Raw genomic sequence first — 21,702 nt, 5'->3', positions numbered from 1 at the left:
AGCTGAAATGGTCTCAGATCACTTGAATGTTTTGCATTCTGCCCGCCTTACCAAGAGATAGTATGGAAGACGCCTACTGAAAGTTAGACACGGCATACCAACGTGGTCAGGTAAGTGATAGGACATAGTGACAACACAGATTCCTGTGCATCAAGGTCTTCCTTCTCAGTGGAAGAAGAAGAAAGGCAACAACTGTTCTTGGATGTCCAAGGGAATGCACTCGCTTCTCTCTCCAACTATTTTCACAGAGAGCCACCCCTGGAATTGTCATTAGCAGCTAGAGAGGAAGGATGGTATTGCAGTTAAGACTGACTTGACTAACGGATCAGAGTAAATTCTGTGCTGCACTCCATGGTGCTTGCAGGCGTTAAAAAAACCAAGCCAAACTGTGCTTTACCAGAAGCAGCAGCAGCATGTTACTTCAGCCCAGCTCTGCACCATCTGTAAAGATCAAGCATTTCAGTGGAGCTTTTTGGTGCTTTTAGCTAAAGCTGACTCAGTGAACCATTAGATAAATGCCAAAGAAGTCCCACTAAAGCACCTGATCTTTACAGACATTGGGTGGGCGGGGTTGAAGTAACGTGCTGCCTCTTCTGGGCACACACAGGGCTCGACATGAGAACACACAGAGTTTAAACTACCAGTTGTTGGGGGGGTTTTTACGTCTGCAAGTACCCTACGTTCCCTGGGTGACTTTAAGCAAGTAGCAGCTGAACTGAGAAAAGCTCTGTTTCAGAAAGTAGTATGAGATTTGAACATTTGTCTTTATTCCAAATCATTAAAAAACCTTGAGAATGTTCAGAATTTTTCAATCAAATAATTATAAACACAAAGTTTATTTCAAAACTGATCAAAATAGCACAATTTAATATTGACTTCTTAAATTTGCTTATTAGATAAAATATTAAGTTTTTAAACAATGAACGAATAGCCATTTTTAAATAAAACACTGAAATGTTTCACTTCTACAGATGTCATTTTTTGGACAATTTAACACTATCTGAGCTTTTCCCCTGGTTTTCTTTCCCCCCAAAATCCCAGCAAATTCAATTTAATTTCATGAAACTTTTCATTCTCAACAGAGCTCTATATTTTAATAGAATATGTTTCCATCAAAGTTTTCTGATCAACCTTACTTAATATTTAACCTTTCCAATTCCCTACCTGGCTACATTCATTAATATTTATTATGTGCTCAGAAACACTGGAAGTGATGGGGTTGTATAAGTAGTTTTGCTTAAGGGCTATTAGGAATCAGCCTGGAGCGAATGATGTCACAACCAGCTCCAACCCTGTGCCATGTACTGGTTTTAAAAGATCATTGGCAAGAACTTTGTTCATAGGACACTGGCAAATCTTCTGCCCTGTTTTGTTGCAATTGGTCTCCCTTTCTGTCACTGACATGCAAACCTTCTCTACACATTTCTCTTGCTACACAGGATGTGCTGTGTTTTCGTAATTTCCCCTTGCAGTTAGTTTGTTCAGCACTGCTGCGCCTTCATGGACAAAAGTGCAGTTGCTGTAATTTACATGTGTGAATTACACATGAGTTTGTGTCTAATAATTCACCGGAGGGAAATTCATGACTGTGCAGAGGGACTATTTGGGAGGCTGGTGTTGTTGGAGCTGAGCTGCTTAACATCAAGTAAGAAGCTCCCTCATTCTTCTTAAGGAAAGACAAGAGGGATTGGGCTCTTCTGAAAAAAATCAAGCATCTAGTGATTTGTCCAAAGACACAGAAGGAGTCTGCAACAGTCAGGAATTGAACCCACACCTCCAGTATCCTGGGTGTTAAACCGTACCACAAAATTGAGATTTTGGGGGGTGTAATGTACTACAGATGTGCAAGTGATTCTTTGTATTACTGACAATGATCACTGTGCCATTAGGGAGCATTGCAGAGGCCCTATAGCCCAGCATTCACTCTTTTATCAATTACATATATGCAAGCCATGGATCAAGTCCAATTTATGGCTTGATTGGAAGTGATGGCCTTGAAACTATAAAATTCTATTTAGTGTCATTGTAATTCATACACTGACCTTTTTGGCTCACTCATGAAGGACATTTAAAAGCTGCTGGGTTGCTCATGCCATTGGTTCTGGATTTAAACTTTCCATCACTGATGGTAATGCGTGCTCAGTGGAGGGCTCATCAAATGTGCTCCTCTTGGTAATCAACCAAATCCTGGGGCTGGGGACTTCCAGAATTCAGTGTGCATGTTGGACTTGGAATTTGTAATGGGGGATGGTGGTGTTAACAAAATAGGGTTAGGGACAGACATTGCACATAAACCAGTTTAAGTGATCAGAAACTGGTTTAAACCTGTAACAGGACAGATGTTCAGTGCACATAAACCAGTCTGAAAATGGCTGAAACCGGTTTGAGATAAACCTAGTTGAATGTAGTATCAGATTTAACTGATTTGGTGCAAACCAGTTTATGCAATGCCTGTCCCAGACCCCTTGCTGGTTTAAGATAAATCAGACTCTACCAGCATCCCGGCATGCTCTCTGGGCTGGGCGGGGCTCTCTGCTCCACAGCAGAACTTGCCCCCCTCCCCTCCCCTCTGCCTTGTAGAATGGTGTCTGTGTATTAGTTAGCAGACCACATGCTGGCTACATTCTGTGCTGAATCAACAGGGAGAATCAACAGGTAGCTGGTAATGTCCCTCTGTTGTTTTCTTAATGGGATGATAAACACTGTTATCAATTCTCTGCTGGGCTAATCAGAGCATCCTGCCAGGCCTGCCCATGCGACCCCCCCCCCTCCCCCGCTCAGTTCTGTGCAAGGGAAAGGAGGGCTGCTCTAGCACCCCCCAGATTCTAGCCTGAGGCACTGCAGGCATGTGCCTGTATTTCTGGGATGTCTCTCCATTTACAAACTGGTTTAGCCTAGCCAGGTTAGACTAACCTGCAAAGATTGAATCAATTCAGGCTGAGGCTTTTTGAATGCGTGTCCCTAAAGGGTTCTTGCAGATGCAGCATTTATCAGTTTGGATTTAGGTTTGGATTCCTAGATGCTGTAGCCATGGGCACTAGATGAACACTTCCAATTAAAACAAAGCTCTCCTGATTCTGATTGCACTGACAGTGTGGTAAATAAGGAGTAGAGCCACTAAGACAGCAGAAGTGAGATAACCCTGCTTGATTTTTATGAAGGGCTATGAGACGTATACATGAAAAGCATTTCACAGAAGATCAGGTGTAGTATCACCATTCTGCAGCAGGGAAGCTAAACCAAAGTTTAAGCAACAGGTTGGAGCTGGGGTTAGAATACCACTCTCCTGATTTATAATCTAGTACCTACCTCATTAGCTGGACCTTGCTGCTTTCCAGAACCAGATTCTAAAGGTATGTCTACAAGGTACAATGCAATGCTATACAGATATCATATGAACTCTGAACGAGCTACTTCAGGTACCAGAGGCAGCATAGGCATTTTAACACAGCATTTTGCCTAGCTTAAATACCCTGTTTTTTAGCAGACTTTATTAGCTCAGATGCAGTGTGTATCGGGCCCTGCCTCCCTGTTGCTTTAAGGAGAAAGCAACAGCAGAGAATTCCCTGGGTAGAGGGAAACAATGCCTTGATGAGCTGGCAGCAGGGCAAATAGGCAGTTAGGGCTCTAAGGTTACACGCGTGACTATTGCAGACCTAGCTGCCCTGCTTTAGTACAGTGGGGCAGAGCCCTGCCTGGGCAGCAGAGGCACTGCTACAGCAGCCAGATCAGCATCCCAATTAGAATGAAAGAGAGACAGCTGTGCTAGGGGTAGCAGATCACCTGACCAGAAGGGTCAGGGCTCAAGAGGTATATAAGCCCAGGGCTTAAGCCAGGGCAGTCAAACCACAAGGCTAGAGCTTTGCAGTGACCTGGCTGTTGCTGAGCTAATGCCTGGGATCCTACTACAGCTGGAACTGCATGTAAGGAGCTGAGCGCTTGCAGAGGGCCAGGACCCAGGAGGACTAGGGTATTGTTATACAGCCAGTGGGCTTAGCATTTTAGTTATAGCCAGTATGCTTATGTTTTCCTTTATGACAGGCAGACTGAGTTTGGACTGTCAGAGGAGGAGGAGGAGGTCCCAGTGGTGCCCAAGGGGCATGTCGCCATTTTGAGTGCTGCCAGGGGCTGGGCTCAAGGCACATACAGGTAGCTACCAGGAAGGGGTTGAAGCCTAGGTTGAACTAAGTCAAGGCCCAAGAGGGTGAGAAGCCCAAGAGGGCAAGAACCAGGGCCAAAGGCCCAAAGTGCAAGAGGGGTGAAATCATAACCCAGGAGAGCTGAGAACCAGGGCCAAAGTCCCAAAGCCCAGGAGGGAAAAAATTGAAACTTGAGAGGGTGAGACTAGGGCTGGAGCCCAGATGCCAGGTCCGGTGCAGTGGACCTAGGCAAAAGGGACCAGCTAGAGTAGAGGGGCAGAAGCCAGTAAGACTGAGGCCCCAGTAAGGGAACAGAGGTCTGAGGGGGCCTGATATTGTTTTGGGGCAGAGTCACCTAAGTGATGACCAGTACCATCTGTGAGGCATGGGTATAGTTGTAGGGGAGGTCAGAGCCATAAAATTAGCCCTTAAGTGCCTTGGGGCATGGATGGGCTAGGAGGGCCTATATGGTGTTTGAGGGCGGGATGGAGGTCGTGTAAGATTTGGGAAGAGCCTACCAGTTGCTAGCAGAGAAGGTCTTGCTCTGGGACTCTGCGCAGCCTTCCTTTCTCCCCCCCGCCCCCCCAATAAATAAATAAATGGAATTAACAGCAAGGCATGGCAGGAAAGAAGGCAAAAGAGGGAGGATACCCAGAGAGCCAGAGCAGGGCAGAAATTGCAAAGCCACCAGGGGTATCACAGCCATGTTGGGGATTCAGTCCTGTTACACAGTGTCATGCTAATGTGGTGCCCCTGGTAGGTAATTTTAGAGCAAGCTTGGCATTCTATGCCTAGCACTGCACTGTGCCCTATAGACATACTTGGAGTCTCACACACATCTTCTCTGAACACAGTTACATCAGTTCTTGTTTTCAGAAGTGCTGCTAAAATATGACTTTTTCTGGGTGGCCACGATGGTCCCTGTTTAGCCACAGAAAAGAAGAGGAAAATCATTTGTTTTGGCTCAGCATCTCTTTTTATTCAACTTTTCCATTAGCTTTGAGAGAGACGTGATTCTGCAGGTTCAAATCTTAGTCTCCTTTTGCACATTCTTCTCTCACCCTACACCCTATACTTTATCTGCTGCATCTTCTGTGAAAAACCAAGCCTGCCTCATTCTTTGCACAGCAAATGTAACTATTTAAAAGGATACTATCCAATTTCTATAAACCATATCACTTAATCAAGAGGGATGAAGCAAGAGACTCCATCAGCGGTAACACCAAAATGGAACTCACGAATGAGTCAGTTGGCATGTTCTAAAGAACATTCCCCATGTCATAATTTCTGGTGGAACATTATAAATACACATACAGTTTCCAATATTTAATCTTTGGCAGGACCTGCTTTGTGGGAACAGCTCCAGAGCTTTCTTTTATGACATAGGAATTTGTCCTCCTAATGATTTTACAGGGGTCACTTTTCAGGAAGCAACACTAACCAGAAGTTTCCATGCAGCAGCAGGTGTGATGTGGCTACCCTTCTTTAGTACATGTTTCTGGCAGATAGGAATTCCAGAGACTAGCAGCCCATAGATGAAGACAGCAATCAGAGCTATGCAAATAACTGTTTTCCAGTTCAGTGGCCAAACTGGTTTAAAAGAAGTTTCAGGTCAACCCAAAGTCACATGTAGTTTAGCATTCAGTGAATAAAAATGATTAGTTTAATGTTAAAGGAAAATGGATTGTTACATTTTTGTTTTGGGGCAATTTTAATAAGAGAAAAGGTTTGAATTCACAAAATGAAGGAGGAGGTAGAATCTCCAGCCCTTTCATGAGTATATTTACCTGTGGTATGGAGTCACATACCCTTTCTTCCTGATTCAGAGCACAGAAGCTGTAGCCAGGTTTCCTATATTTCAGGAGAGTGGCCAAACTGCTGAGCTATAAGCTATTTGGGGAGAAGGATGAGGGAAGTCATTACATCGCTTACTGAAGTTGTCCCATTTTGTATCAGATAGTTGGATACAGGTGTGGAGCCAGGTTCCCTCATCTCCCAGAGTAAGTTCTACCCATTGAGCTGTAAGGGAGACAGGTGTCACCACCACTTCTCCCCCCTCAGTTTGTGAATCTAGCTCCCCCCCCACAAAAAAAACAAACCCCACAAAAAAACCCCCAAAGAAAGACATTTTGAGATATTTTGTTTGTTTGTTTGCTTGGTTTTTATTTGGCTGAAAGGATTTGCTGAATTTTACCCACATTCCAAAATTCAACCAAGACTATTTCTTAATGATTAAACTGTTCACTGAAGTAAAAATTCACTCAGCTCTTGCCCCAAATCAGTGCCCCTGGTTCACTTCTCATTCAGACTCTGTGAGAGGTAGTTGAGCTTGACACTTTATCACTCGTTCCCTTTTGTGTCCTGCGTGTTGGTATCACCTGGTAGCCCATCCTTCTCTTTAGTTGCTGAATTACAAAGGGCCAAGCTTTCCAGTTGGCCTCTATTGATGTAGATTTAAGTGTCAGATCTGCAGCTAGTTTAAACTGGCAGAGTTCTGATGAAATCACCAGGGTTCACTGAAGTCAGTAGAGCTGTGTTGATTTACACAAGCTGAAGATCTGGCCCTTAAATATTGACTTTGTCCAAGTAAACAAAATACTTTATTTTTATTTTAATAGTGCAACAAGACTCCCAGTGGGGGCAGGGCCTCATTGTACTAGACTCTGTGCAAACACAGAATACAAGAAAGTTCCCGGTCAAGTCTATGTAGAAAAAAGAAAACACAGGGCACAAAGTTTGAAGAGAAGACCTGAAGCAGTTGGCCCAAGAATTGAACCTAGATGTTCTGTGTCCTAGATCCATGCCTCAGTCATAAGACTTTCCTGCTGTTTGCTTGGTCTCTTTCTCATTCTCTCTAGCGCTCCTTATTCAAAGACAGTCTAAGGCTTGCGTTGCAGATTTGCAAGAGGCAAGAAACCAGGGAACACCCAGCAAAGCCAGGTCTCGCCCCAGAAAACCTTCCTTCTAGATTATACTTATGTCTTTTTCCCCTACAGTCTGTTTGCATTGTTTCAATTCTAGTAGCGTAACTAGGAGTGGGTGATCAGGGCACAAGCCCCAGGTGCCAACCCTGCCACTGTTGCTGTCATTTCATTGTCACTGCTGCTCTTTCCAGTGCTATGACCCGAAGTGAAAAGTTTTTGTGCGTCTGAGCTTTGGATTAAGCACCTTCTTGAAGCCCTTTAAGTGGTGTGGAATTTTCAGTGCATCAGAGGAAGGGCTTGACATACCACACTCTTTGAAACAGGAACCAGCTCAGCTTGAGAAGTGCCAGTGCATTGCCATACTGCCCTAGGAGACCAGTTAATTCAAACCAAATCCCAAACTCCTAACTAGTGATTCCAGGAGTGGATCTGCTAACAAATATGCTGTTTGTGAGCTTGCTTTCATTCTCTAGTCTGTCTAACGTTCTTCATAAGGTTTAGAGTAATGGAATCTTTGAGAGATCAGCATTATGGTAACTCATTTGACTGAAACCATGGGCCTGATGACAGAGTTGTCCTCATGCCCCCAAGATGCATTATTTGCCACAGATGCAAATTCAAGAGAGCAAATCTGTGAGTAGAGTTGACATTTTATTCCTTCCCAAGATCTAATGCAGGTAATGCTCACTAAAGTAAAAATCTTGCAGGTCAGTCCACTTCAACTTGGAATCTTGAAATGGATTGACCTCAGTAATCACCATTATCACGTGTGTGCGACCCCTACACTTCCAGAAAAGCAGAGGATACCTGGAGCTAGGTAGCAAAGACTGTCAGCATCTCCTCCTCTTGGATTTCAGTTTCCTACTGATTCTAACCAGGCAATACTTTGTCCGGTACTAAAGGGGCTATCCTTTATGCAGTAGCCAATATTCCTTTCAGTACATCTGCATCTTAGATTTTTCTCTGATAGGTTTCAGGCCTAAAACCAAAAAACAGTTTCCTGTGGGGAAAGGGGGTTGCAAGGAAGAGGTTCAAAGATTGGATCCAGATTTAAATTTTGCAGCTCAGATCTGTCTCTGATTAGAACTTTATATTTTCACATCTGGAGACCTAAATTCAAATCTATTTAATTTCATAAGCAGCATAAATTGGATGATCTCCAGACCCTGTGTGTTTCTATACCTCCCAAAAGAATATAACAGCTTGGTGCAACTGGTAATAGTTGAGAAGAAGGCATCCAGCACGGATTTGCTGGTGACTGAAATAGCAAGAAACTTTCCCTCCCTTTTCTGGTCTCTTTGAAATCAGTGGCAAAGCTCCCAATGACTTCAGTGCATCTAGGATTTAACCCGCTACACCCTGTTTTCACTGGATATTTAGACAAATTCCAGCCCAACTGCCATCAGTTTACTCTTTGGTTGGCAGTCTAAGCAGAGAGACCTGGGATTAAGTGGGCCTCTATGGCTGTATCCAGATGAGCAAGGCTGTGCAGTATGTGGCACTGCAGACACGTCTGCAAGACTACATACCAGACATTCAGCTGTTCTCTGTGCTGCAAGGGAGCAGTGTGGTGTTTTTTTGACCTCTGGATATCCAGGGGTCAAAAAAATGCATGCAAAAAAAAAAGCGAAGTGGAGCAGCGTATACCGGGGCAGTGCACACTGCTCAAAACTGGAGCCAGGCCGGCCAGAGCCATGCTCTGGCTGCTGGCCAAGCTCTGAGCAGCAGAATCACCACTGCTGCAGCCCTAGGAGGCCCCCAGAACCCCAGGTAAGACTGCTGGCGCCAGCCCAATGCTGGCCCCAGCCTCCCCTACTCCCACCACGGGTAACCTGCTGCATACCACAGGGCACATGGCACAGGTGTTCCCCTGTGAGAACTAGCAGTGGCACAAGGTGTCTCACTCCTAGTTATCCGCAGGGAACCAAACATCCACACTCGCGTTGCAGCCTATAAAACTAAAAAACCTTCTCATACTCCTCCTAGAGAAGGTCTTGTTAAGTGAAGTCCAGGTTTCTGTAGTTTGTGTTAACCTTAAATACCCACAAAACACCCCACACTTCCCTGCCCTTTTCAGATGCCTCCCTTCACACACACAAACTAACTCTACCCATCAATTCCTTTTGATTCCTTTCACTAAAGTTATTTCTGCTTGAACAGTCGTAGTCCTTTATGGTGCACCTTACCTTGAAAGCTGAAGTGCCCAGAAACCTGTCTTGAGCTTTGTCCTCGGCCTAAGGGACCTAGATGAAAAAGCAAAGAGAAGCGGTTGGTCTGGCTTTCAGTTTCACCATACAGTTCTCTGGTAATATCCCTTTATATACAGTCCCCAAATTGGGAAGGATTCAATGGAAAAAACCCCCCTAAGGATCCTGTACTGTTAAACGTCATTTTCAGGGAATGCATTTCCCATGAAGGTGAAGCGGCAGAGCAGCCATATTTTATGCCTAAAGTTTCATTGTTGTCTATGGAACTGTCTCTGACACCCAGTTTGTAATATGCTAGTTCTTCACAAACCAAAACCAACCCTTTGCTTGGACTTAGATCTGAATTTGCAGGTCAGGCTGAGTTCAATATTTCAGTGAAAGAGATGTCCTTGGACTTAGAGTAGAGCTACTTGGGACTGTTCCAACAAGATGTTTATCGGAAAGAACCAATTTATCAAAACCAAACCTGTTTACAGGAAAGGGTCAGTTTCAATGAATGTCCTGATTTGAAACATTTTTAGAGATACACTCTGAATTGTTGAAATGTCCTGGTCCAACATTTTTAAACAAAGACATCAGGATTTGGGGCTTGAAATGACTTCTTTTAGAAATTGTTGTTAGTATGTTAATTGCTGTTTCAATGTGTTCATATGAATGACCATTTTCACAGAAACTTTATCTTTCTTTCTAGCAGCAGCAGAGCCAGGGCAGCCTGGCACACCCTATATAAACTGCCATTTGCCAAGAGAACTGGTGACCTCCAATGAACCTTGGCCACTTCATCGAGCTCCTGCACCCAGCAGAATCAGTGGTCTGCCTCTTCCGCGAGAAGCAAGTAAAGGAAATACTCTTCCACACCTTTCTTGACATCCCTAAAAAGCAGCCGCTCTTTGCTGCACTTAGTGGCCTCTTTGGCATGCTAGACTTGGACTTCTCCTTGCAACATAATGTACACTAATTTGTTTCCCTCAGGACTCCTGAAGGAACTCTATGTAGAGTTGAAGATGGCCAACTGGTCTTAAAGGTGTGACCACATGAATGGTGGAGGGAAGGGGAAGGGAAAGGGGTTCACTGGTTATGATGTACATTGATTGACAGATGCTTTCATACCCAGCTCCTTGTGGGGATATGCACTTTTACCTTGTCTTTAACATTTTTATAATAAAGATTGAAAAAAAGTCTTTCTTTCTTTCTTCTTTGTCTTCTATTGTACTAGGAGTGATAGGCCTATTTGTTGACCACAACCGTGGGCCTAGCTCACTATGTAACTAGGAGTGATAGGAAAGGATGTTCTTTCTGGGGTTAGGGATAGAGAAACTTGAGATCCTTCAGGATCTGCTGTTACTGCAAGTACTTTATGTGGGAGATTGAACTGGATGAACTGTTCAAACAAATAAACCTTGGGCTACAATCAGCCTATTAGAGTTTGTTGTCATGATGTCATGTCTGTAACTTCATAACTGGGAAGCTTTGCCCAGATTAAGTGGGCAGAAGTTTGCTAGAAATAGGGATAAACTAAAACCACAACATTTGAATTTAGCTGTGAACTTTCTTTCCCAAAGCTTGAGGATATTCACACGTGGGACAGACTTGGTCCCTCTTGTCCTGGAACCAGACAGAGTTTTGAATGATCTCTCACCTACTCTTGCAGACTGTAATAGGGTGCTCCTCTGGAGACAACCAGGCACCTCCTTGTGGTGTGATGGTACCTGGCTACCTACTCTGATCCCTTAGTCTGGTCCCCTAGTCTTGATGTTAATTGGGACATTTTTGAGAGGCTGTCTTCAAGGAAACTAAGCTTAGGCCATAGGCATCTTGTCTCCCTATCATGTCCCCATCCTTAGGTCTGATGGGACTGAACTGGGCTTTGACCCCTCCCTGTCTTCTGCACCCACCCCTTTTTGCTGATGGGTGGATGACCAGCCCTGCCAGGCTTTGGTCTCTTAGTCCTCCTCCTCTTTGTCCAGCATCTGGCCAATCTGAGTTCTATCCTTACTCCCTGGTCTCTTGCCCCACAAACCCATCAAGGTAAGCTCAAAAAAAAAAGCCACAGAAAAATCTCTGTGAACTGGGCCCTCTGGTCTGTGGCGTCCTTGCCTCCCCTAACAGCTGCCTTGGTCCATCAGATGTTACTACTGCTATGAGCAGAAAAACAAAGGAAAAATAAATAAAACAGCAAGCAGGCCTGCTCTAGGCTCTCTAGACAGTCTGTGCTCCTCAACGTGTTCCACTTCCCTGGGCCCCCTGGCACATTTCACACGAATTCTTCCAGAAGAAGACTCTGGGGAACAGGAGGACTGAGTAATGGATTCAGTGACCTTTCACTAGTTCAGAGGACTAGTTTGGTCTGGTGATGTCTGAAGTCCCTATTCAATGGTGCAAGAAGTGAGTGGTACAGATTTTATACACTTCTGTGCTATATATGTTTTTATGCTGCCCTCCTCCCCACCCCCATAGTATCTGAGCATTAGTTCTCTCATATGTGACTTGTTCTCTCAGATAAATAATTTTGTGTGTAATGAGTGCTTTGGAATGGGGTTGGGGTTTTTTGTTTTTTTGTTTGTTTTGGGGGGGCTCTTTTTGTAAATGTGCATGCTACTCTGTATGTATTAGAGAGAATGGTCAAAACAAACAGAAGAGGAATAGAAGGTGGGGAGATTTACAAAGGCCCATACTTTCTGTGAGAGTTCATAGTACACTCTCAGGCCAAATTTATCCACCAGGTTGGGAGGGGGCCTCCTAGTCAGTTGGAGAGAACATAAAATATTATTCCCAGGAACTTCTGAGAGACAGTGTTAGCAAGAAGCCCAGGACTATTTTTGGACTGCAGCCACTGTTGACTAACTGGATATGTGCCTTCAAACCAGTGAGACTACCTCATGGCTGCAAGCTCCTCTCCATGTTTTCTTCCTATTGCCTACCAGATGATATCACCAAAACTGAAACCACAATGAGGTCCTCATGGACAGCATCAGACAAGGGGCTGAGAACTACAGAGGTTACAGAGGCTGATCTCTTCTCATTGCTCCAGGATAGGGCTGAGGATATTATAGCAACACTCAGAGAGAAGTTGGGATGGCCACTGACCCTGTCCTTCTAGCAGACAAAATCAGTCTCCAAGCTATTAATCCTGGTGCTTTCAGCAGCCCTGAATTCCTTTAAATATGTATATATTAAATGTCAGAAAACTTCCCTAAATAGATATTTCCCAGGTAATTCTGATCTGTCTCAGCTGAATAGCTAAATATTATTCCTTTAAAAAAAAGCTCACTTTGTATGTATTTATTCAGCAGGCTCCAGCTGCTACAATCCATCCGGCCACTAATCCATGTTTTAAACAAAACCTTCAATACATAATCCATGTTCTCAAAACTGTTCAGATAGCCTGGGCCAGATCACCACTGATGTGAATTGCTATAGTTGCATTGAAACAAGTGGATCTACAATAATTTGTCCCATAAGAAAATCTGGCCCTCTTGTGTTTGAGAACTTCACTGGTCTCATTCTGTGCTGTATTCTTCCAGTTTTACATCAGCATAGTTCCACTGAAATTTGATTATACTGAAGTATTGGCATATGAAATCAGTGTAGTGCAGCAAAGAGTCAGGCCCATGTGTACCAGTTATGGCCTAGTGTATTGCTCGCCCTGTGACCCTGTTGGGGTCTGGGAAGTTTTCTGTCTTACTGGACAAACTAGGATAACTTAAGTCAGCTTCGCCGGGGCCCAGACATGCCCCTTAGCACTGTTCTCCTTTGGATTATGGGGCAAAGCAGAGTATTGTATCTGTTATGGGGCACCCTCCTGCGGCCAGGTCTCATGTTGGCCTGCCCACCTGTCACTGCAAAGCAATCCTCCCAGCCTCGCCTGCCATGACTTTGCTGTTCCTACAAACAGATGGTAAATACAGGAGCCTGCCCATTACATGCCCCAATGCCAGGGGGTGCTATCTCCAAAGCCCACCCGAAGATGGGGGTTGGGGTAAAGGCACCTCTCCTCACCTTTCACTGGGGAGGTAACTGATCTGACATTTCCTGGGGACTCCTGCACTATCAGGAGCCCCACCAGGCCACCTTTCCCTGACAGGGTGCAGTTCTAGGTCATGCCCAGGACCATGAGCCTCCCGCTCCTACCTGCTAGATATTCCATGCAGCAGTTCAGTCAGGCAATGTTCCTGCCTGGCTGCCAGCAGCGAACTGCCCTGTTTATATAGGCAGCCAGTGTTCTAAAACAGCCACAATCAAGCACCTGCCGGCTGCTTGACTCAGCCCTTAAAGTGGCAGGCACTACCAGTGCCCTGCCACAGTGTCTCACAACATCCCCACCCTCAGCAGCCCTTTTGCAGTTACAGAGAAGAGATAACAGGGTCTTGAAGGCTGTGGGAGGGGAGACAGAAGCCCCCCTCCCAGCATGTCCTGGGACTCTGCCCGATGAGCCCCGATACTTACCGCAGGGGCCAGGATGAGCAGCAGCTGGGAGAAGATGCTGACGCAAGCTCGGCAGCTCCACAGCTGCCTGAGCTTGTGGATCGGCAAACCCCAGGGGCGGAGTCTGAAAGCAGCGCGGGCTGCTCAAAAGGCAGCTGGGGGAACACGCAGCGGCCAGGAGGGAGAAAGGGAGGCTGCAGGCATGAGGCGGGCAGCGGAGCCAAGCAGGGAACAATAGGATGCCAGCAAGCAGAATCAAGAGAACAGCGAGGAGCCACAGGCGGCGAAGTCAGGTAGGAGTGGTGGAGTGGAGAGCAGGGTGAGAAGCTCCAGTGTCCAACAGGGCAGCCTGGCAGGAAAGACCCCGGGGCTGAGCTCAAGGAGCCGGAGTTGGCCAGAGAGGCACAGCAGGGAGAGGAAGGTTGTCCCTTCAGTCCTGGGTGAAGATCAAGCTCCGTGGGAGTGGCCAGGTATCCCTGTGGGGAAGGGCGGTGAGCAGCACCAAGACGTGGCGGGAAGCCAGGTGAAGAAAGAGAAACAGGTGGGGACTGGCCAGCGTCCGGTGGGGAAGGGGCAACTCCCACGCGGTGGTGGGAACAGAAGTAATTAGCTCCTAACCTGCGGGTCCCTGGGAAGAGTAAGCGGAGGGACTGACATCGAGTCTCTCTCCCACCCCAGGGAGGCAGAAGGGTCCAGGGAGCCAGAGTCCCCTGTACCTCATCAGTAGGCACCTAATGCCTTCGCCGGGGGCGAAGGACCTTTTGAGTTATCGTTCCCCCAGGCTGGGGCATGTTTAGTTTGTCCGTGGGTTGGCCAGAAAATTAAGGATCAATCCAGTGGTGACTGACAGCCAGACACCTGACCCTGCTTGGGGTAGGCCTCGCGGGTGAGAAGAGATCTCTCCCAGGCTGTGGATGTGGTAAGGGTGGGGTAAAGGAAAGGTTTGGAGCCCCACGAAGAAAGATCCAGGGTTACCTCTCTGGGACCACCGATAGGGAACTGCCTCCCCCATCTATCAACATCAAAGTCGTGGCAGGAGAGTAGGGGCAGCACTCAGAACCATCTCAGTGGCCCTAGGGTGCAGTCTCACCCTGACGTTGCTAGGGAGGAAGGTGCCAACCAAAAAGGGGCTGAAGCCATATAACACCTACCAGTGAAAAAGGCCTAAGCTCTTCTTTGGCTGCCAGGACTGTGGCAGCTTGTCAGCTCTTTCAGCCAGGCTAGGGGTTGGAGGCATTCATTCAGGGAAGGGGGGAAGATTTCATAGATTTCATAGACATATTGCTTGAAGGGACCTCAAAGATTATCAAGTCCAGCCCCCTGCCCTAGGGGCAGGAAGTCATTTAGGCTCAAAGGATTCCAGCAAGATAAGCATCCAAACGTTTCTTGAATGAGCCCAGAGCAGGTGCCTGTACCACTTCTGGAGGGAGTCTATTCCAGGTCTTGGGGACTTAGATAGTAAAGAATTTTTTTCCTCTGTCCAGCCTAAAACAGTCTTGGAGGAGTTTATGACCACTGGTCCTTGTTTTACCTTGGGGCGCTCTGGTGACCAAATGTTCTCCCGGATCCTGATGCACACCCCTTATGTACTTATAAGCAGCCACCAGGTCCCCTCGATCCTGCATTTTTCCAGGCTGAAGAGTCTCATGGCTCTCAGCCTCTCTTCATAAGGCCTATTCTCTTGCTCTCTGATCATGCGCATAGCTCTCCTCTGGATTCTCTCAAGCTTCTCGACATCCTTCTTGAATTGTGGAGCCCAGAATTGGATGCAGTACTCCAGCTCCGGCCTCATCAAGGCCAAGTACAGCGGAAGGATAACATCCTGAGATTTACTTGAGAAGCATCTATGGATGCAAACCAGAGTTTTGTTTGCTTTACCAGCTGTGACATTGCATTGGTGGCTCATGTTCATTTTGTGGTCAATCATGACCCCCAAGTCTCTTTCAGCAGTGGTGCTAGCAAGCTTAGCGCTGCTGAGCCTATAAGAATGCTGTGGGGTTTTTTCCCCCGAGGTGGAGTACCTTACATTTATTGGTATTGAACATCATCAGGTTTGTATCCGCCTACTTACTAAGTTTATCCAAGTCAGCCTGGATCACTAGCCTGTCCTCAGGTGTGGATGCTATGCCCCAAAGTTTAGTGTCATCGGCAAACTTAGCCAGTGCACTTCTGACACTGATGTCCACATTGTTGATAAAGATGTTAAAGAGAACCAGTCCAAGGACAGAGCCTTGGGGGACACCACTGGTCATGGAGCACCATAATGATTTGCTACCATCGACCACTACTCTCTGGGTTTGACCTTGGAGCCAATTTCTCAGTCATCAGACTGTGGTGTAGCCGAGGCCATGGTTCACCTATTTTTCCATGAGGAGGTCATGGGACACCAGATCAAAGGCTTTTTTAAAGTCCAGATATATGACATCAATCTCTTCTCCTTTGTCCAGGTGATATGTCACCTGGTCATAGAAGGAGATGAGATTGGTCAGGCAAGACCTATCCATGACAAACTCATGCTGGCTGTCCCTCAGGATGTTGCCCTCAGCCAGCTTACCAAGAAGGGTCTCTTTGATAATTTTCTCCAGAATCTTACCGGGGATTGAGGTCAAGCTGATTGGCCTGTAATTCCTGGGATCTACTCTCCACCCTTTCTTGAAGATGGGTACCACATTGGCCTTCTTCCAGTCTTCAGGTACTTCAACTGAGCGCCATGAGTTTTCGAATATTTTTGCCAACGGTTGGGCTATGACACCTGCCAGCTCCTTGAGTACTCTAGGGTGTAGTCTGTCAGGACCAGCTGACTTGAAGGAGTCCAGTTTCTCAAGGTGATCCTTTACCGATGCTGGGTATAAATATGCCCTCACCCTGGCCATCCCGCGTGTTCCTAGGGAGGGGGGTCCCATTGGGCTGATGAAAGACCGACACAAAGTACCCATTAAGCAGATTGGCCTTTTCCTGGGAGTCTGTTAACAGTTGTCCCATATGGTTAAGCAGTGGTCCATTGTTACCCTTGCTTTTTTTCCAACTCCCTACATATCTGAAAAAGGGCTTTTTGTTATCCTTGATATGTGAAGCCAGATGTAATTCGGTTGCAGCCTTGGTTTTCCTGATCCACTCCCTACAGGTACAGACCAGTGCTGAGTACTCCTCCTTGGTGGTAATTCCAGCCTTTCATCTTTTATAAGTTTCTCTTTTTAGGTGTAGGAGGTCCTCAAGTTCCCTTCTGAGCCATGGGGGTTGCTATGCCCTTTTGCTACCCTTCCCCCGAGATGGGATGGCCATCTCTCGTGCTGTCAGGATCACTCCCTTGAAGAGCAACCACTCCTCTTGAACTCCTCTTCCTGTTGAGTTGTGGTCTCTTAGGACCTCGACAACGAGTCTCCTGAGCTTGTCAAAGTCAGCTTTCCTGAAGTCAAGGACTTCTGTATTGCTGACTGACTTGCCAGCTTTGCGATGGATAGTAAAGGTGATCAGCTCGTGGTCACTATCAGGGTTTCCTACAGGATTTTGAACTCTCCCTATAATCTTGTTATGTACAGGTTAGCAGAGATCTCTGTCAATCCAAGATGCTGAGGCTCATGAGCAAGATACCTAAAATGTGAGTTATAGACCACAAGTGATTATTCAAACAGCACTGCCCACGTTCCCAAGGTTATGCTTTCCAAAACATGGAGCCTAGTGTAGCACCTGGGACAGAGATGCTGGAAGCTGCCTTCTACACTTGTTCCAAAGTTCTCACCAGGACTAAGGAGGGATTGTGCAAGGACATGACAGACCATGGCCAACAATCAAGGGTAAATAACACTAAAGAAAAGGGGAGACTGTAGAGAAGAAAATCACCATGTGCTTCTTTCCACCTGAAACTAGATGTTCTGTCTTAGGAAGATATTTTTATTTTTTAATGTTTTTATTATGGCCAATCTCAAAATGTCACTTGAAAATGAAAAACTGAAATATTTCATTCAGGAGATGTTGAAATGAAACATTTTGACTTTTCAAAGAGAAAAAAAAATGTCAGCTCTACTTGGGAAGTACAACCCAGTAAACTGTATTCTGCATCTGATAAAAATGAACAATAGAGATTAAAAAACCAAAGGAAAACAAACCCCCACAAATATGTTCCTGATATGCACTGTGCAAACCAACATACCTTTTGCAAATAGCATTGTGGTTCTCTAAGCCATTAGATCTGTTTGAGAAAGTGGATAGGAGAACCAGTTGTTCCTTTTATTGGAACTTTAAGATCTTTTTATAACCTTTTAAAAGGTTTTGAAGCATGTGCCATAGCACTGCTTTCAGCCTATCTCAAGACAGGTATCTGAGAGCAGAATTGTGGAACATGCTCAGAACCTCTCTAAGACTTCTAGGATGCTTGGGTGGATATGGGGAGTGAATAAATGGGCAATGTGCTAGTGGTTCCAAGCTCAACAGGGAGGTGTTATAGAAATGCCTTTGAAAATAATTTAATAGTGGAGCATCCCTGTGGATCTGTGATAAGATTGATATTATTCAACAGATTTTTTAATAATTTGGAAAAAGGAGTGAGCAGGGAGGTGTCAAGAATATGCAGATGACACCAAATAATTTAGGTTGGTCAGAGCAAAGGAAGAGAGTAAGAAAATTTGGAGAGACCTAACACAGGGAGATGGAAAAGCAACATGATTGTGGATGAAATTCAATGCCAAAAAATGCAAAGTAATGAACACTAGGAGGGATAATCTGAACTATTCATATGCCTTGATGAGTTCTAAATTAACTGTACCACTCAAGAAAAAAAGTCCTTGGTGTAATTGTGAACAGAAACACCTGCTCCACATGCATTTGTGGTCTCAGAAGCAGACAAGACATTGGGCTGTATTAAGAAAGGGATAAAAAATTGCACAGGGAGGAACAAATTGCCATGATATAAATGAATGGACATCTTCTTATGAACTTATATTCAGTTCTGGTCACCTCACCTCAAAAAAAGGATGTAGCAGAATTATGAAGTGCCCAGATAAGGTCAACAAAAATGATTAGAGGCATGAAAAAATTTCCATATGAAATTAAAAAGGTTAGGACAAAATAGCCTGCTAAGGAGATGAATGAGGTGAGATATGATAGGGATCATTATCATAATCAAAATAATCAGTGGTTTATAGAACATAATCCAGAAGCTCCTATTTACTCTTTCTCTTAATCCAATAGCAAGGGGACATTCCATGAAATTGAAAGGCAACATTTAAACTTCATAGAATTGAAATGGGTTCAACGTTAGCATGAATAATACTACAGTAATAGCAGGCCAGATCCTTGGCTGGGGTAACTTGAGGTAGCCCTATGAAATCTCACTGATTTATACCAGCTGGAGATCTGGCCCAGTATCTAGAATTAGATTAGAGAATATAACATTTTAGAAGGGCTTTAAATCCTGATGCTTTAGGACACCAGACACCCACTAACAGGTTGGGGTTGAGAATAAATTTCCCACAGACAAATCAGTGCAAAACTGTCAGTTAAATAGGGATGTGTTGTACCTTGCTCTGAGACATCTGGGACTGGCCACTGTCAGAAGCAGGATACGGGTCCAGACAGGCCATTCAACTGTTCCTGTCTGGTAAATCTTGTGTTCCTTCCCATTTTGTTTCCTTATGTAAGTATTTGTAGTGTTTAGGGCTGTGTGTATCACTACTGGATGAGCTGCAGCTCTTAATCTCCATTTGTTCATTGGTTTTGTTAGAAAGATTTTCAGTTCACCTTTAACATTACTCACATGTAATTTAATTACAGGGTATGTTCAGAGCTGACTGCCTTATGAGAAAGGAGCATGAATTAGATCATGAGCAGTTGAGAGGAGGGGAAGGCTCAGAGGAGAGCTGTTGGTAGAGGGGAGTTACATCATGTAAGCAAATGAGTTTATCATCTTTCTCTTCTCTATGGGTTCATCATACAAATCAGTGGTTTCACATACTGGAACTTCACTTTCAAACCTTCATCATAAGACTCATTTTTAAAAGCCTTACGTGAAGAGGATTCACATGCCTGCCTCAATGAAGGTGGACACAATGGTGCTTTCACTAAGTATGGGGCTGAAGGAAAGTGTCAGTTGTGCTTGATTATGCGTCATAGGGACCACACTGAAGGCAAAGGTGGTCCTCTTGTAACTCAGAGAGCAAAGGGTTGTATTTTGGAGCAGAAGGATACTAATTCTCCTTCCAAAAAGGCCATTGCTGGGGGTGTAGAAGAGAGAAACATGACTGAGAATTCACAGGAAACTTTCCCCTGGGCAAAATCCCTCAGGAGTGAATGAAAGAACTATCCCCTTGTCCTGAACACTGACTTCTATTTGCTTCTTCTTAATCACAACAAAGAGATAACCTTGCTCAGGTTGAACACCAAGGGCCTGATTATCCTGGCACTTGGTGTAACTCAGTGGCAATCCATCCCAGTCAGGGCAGTTACACCTATGCAAAGCCAGCATTACTACAAGCAGGATCAGGACCAGGATGTTTCTCATTGTTTATGGAAGAATTAATCAGAAAATTGCAGTCCATCAAGCTGTGGGACAGGAGCTAAATCCCTTTAAATCATCTATCCCATGTCACTGAGCTCTCAGCCACACTTTATTTAAATAATGGCTTGGTTTTTTAATATTTTTATTTTATTCTATTTTTATAAAGAAATGTGCCCCAGGATTTTGTATCAAATCAGATGTTAAATGAAATTAATCATAAACCACAGCTCTCCTGGATTACATCCTTCCTGCTCAGCTGCATAGATGGATGAGGGGCAGTCTGGACTAATGATTATGATGGTCTAGCAATGAAGTAACAGCCTAGGAAGAACGCTCACAAGGTGTGGGAGGAGAGAGAAGAGTAGGGCTCTACTCATTCCTTTGAATCCAATAGATCTGATATAAAATTGAGATTAGATCACATCTGAAATAAGCATTGTGCTCCTAGCCTAATCCACAGTCGACTGCACGTGAGAGCTTTTGTCTTTGCTCCCAGGCCTACCCCACTGGATCACCCTTCTGCCTCCTTAGTGGTGATATACTAGACGGGACTGCCACAGGGCACCTTGCCCTTCACCTGCCTATAAAGCAAAGTTTATGATTCCAGAGTTACTCAACATTTGTCCTGGGTGAAATTCTGCCCAACTGGATTTGAGATCAATTGGAATTAATGCCCATTTGTACCATGAATAAATTTCAAACTCTAGATAGACAGACAGATAGCTTACTAGATCAATTGATCATGTAGCAAAACCCCCAGTTTTTCTTTTTTTTATATTTATTTTAAAATGCATTCCCTCCCTTTCCCCAACCATTTCTGACCTTTTTTCTCCCTATCTTTTCCCTGTAGATAAGTATAAGTAAGCTAAAATGTAGAATAAGCTTTAAACATTTTTATTTTGGTAGCAAGTTTTTTATTTTGGATATCTACTGTTTTATATTATATAATTATTAGGTTTGTGTTGATTCTTATTGTTGTATATTGTATTATTATCATTTTCATATTGATTTTTATTGTTTCATATGGATATTGTATGGTTTAGGCCTGTGTTTGTAAGTGAACCAAAGTCATGTCAAGTTTCCATTTTAGATTCATAGATTCATAGATGTTAGGGTCGGAAGGAACCTCAATAGATCATCCAGTCCGACCCCCTGCATAGGCAGGAAAGAGTGCTGGGTTCTGATGACCCCAGCCAGATGCTTATCTCACCTCCTCTTGAAGACCCCCAGGGTAGGGGAGAGCACCACCTCCCTTGGGAGCCCGTTCCAGACCCTGGCCACACTAACTGTGAAAAAGTTCTTCCTAATGTCCAGTCTAAATCTGCTTTCTGCTAGCTTGTGGCCATTATTTCTTGTAACCCCCCGGGGGCGCCTTGGTGAATAAAACCTCACCAATTCCCTTCTGTGCCCCCGTGATGAACTTATAGGCAGCCACAAGGCTGCCTCTCAATCTTCTCTTGCGGAGGCTGAAAAGGTCCAGGGTCTCTAGGCTCTCCTCATAGGGGAGGGCATGG

At 44.9% G+C, this 21,702-nt stretch overlaps 1 protein-coding gene across 2 annotated transcripts in view; it reads right to left on the bottom strand.

The window, feature by feature from the left end:
• LOC102376581 (BTB/POZ domain-containing protein KCTD8-like) overlaps positions 1-21,702 on the bottom strand; it is an 88,560-nt gene that overhangs the window by 56,589 nt on the left and 10,269 nt on the right. For both annotated transcript variants that reach the window (XM_025193068.1, XM_025193069.1), the window contains exon 2: positions 9,250-9,306. The gene's annotated coding sequence lies outside the window, so the exon portion shown is untranslated. The remainder of the gene's footprint in view (positions 1-9,249; positions 9,307-21,702) is intronic.

The sequence above is a fragment of the Alligator sinensis genome, unplaced genomic scaffold (genome assembly GCF_000455745.1).
Source record: "Alligator sinensis unplaced genomic scaffold, ASM45574v1 scaffold92_1, whole genome shotgun sequence".
Taxonomy (NCBI): domain Eukaryota; kingdom Metazoa; phylum Chordata; order Crocodylia; family Alligatoridae; genus Alligator; species Alligator sinensis.
Note: the sequence above shows the minus strand (reverse complement) of the source record. Positions and strands in the feature narration are given on the sequence as shown.